Source organism: Octopus bimaculoides, chromosome 20 (genome assembly GCF_001194135.2).
Source record: "Octopus bimaculoides isolate UCB-OBI-ISO-001 chromosome 20, ASM119413v2, whole genome shotgun sequence".
NCBI classification, from domain to species: Eukaryota; Metazoa; Mollusca; class Cephalopoda; order Octopoda; family Octopodidae; genus Octopus; species Octopus bimaculoides.
This window is the reverse complement of record NC_069000.1, coordinates 1794996-1795816: the sequence shown is the minus strand read 5'-3', so window position 1 is coordinate 1795816 and position 821 is coordinate 1794996.

The following is an 821-nucleotide window of genomic DNA, read 5'->3' as shown; positions in this document are numbered from 1 at the left end:
CTTCCTGTCGTCGAACCCCTTCGTCACTCACCCACCACCACCACCACCACCACTCCTCCTCCTCCCCTTCTGCCACGCTCGCTCACATCCACTGCAAACCTGAGCACCAACGTTAAAACCAGATTCTACTCATCTTCAAACCAACCACCGAGCCAGCCAACCAGCCATCATCACCATCACCACACTCTCCCCCCCTCTCTCTCTCTCTCTCTCTCTCTCTCACTCTAATCCTATGGACTCACTGCTGCTTGCTTACGAGTCGACCTGCTCGAAACAACCAGGACAGCACACAGCGTGGGGGCGGAGGGGAAGGTAGTAGGTGGGCCTGCTGGAATGACCCGACGGGAATGGTGGGACCTACTTCACTCTGTTAAGGGGACGCAGGGAGAAGCAGCGGACGCAACTTGCTCTATTTATTGGGTTCTGTTCGGTTAATTTCAAGTACATCATGTACCCTTACATTGACATACACACGCACAAACATACATACATATGGGTACGTAAGAGAGAGTGTGAGTGAGAGAGAGTGAGAAATACAGAGAGAGAGAGAGAGAGAGAGAGAGAGACAGACAGATAGATAGATAGACAGATAGATAGATAGATAGATAGATAGATAGATAGATAGATAGATAGACAGATAGATAGATAGATAGATAGATAGATAGATAGATAGATAGATAGATAGATGGATGGATGGATGTACGGACAGACAGACAGAAAGGTTGGTGTGTATATATATATATATATATATATATATCCTTCTTTCTCTCCTTATTTCTTTCTGTGTTCCTTTCAGTTGAAGAGCGTAGGCTCGAAACGTC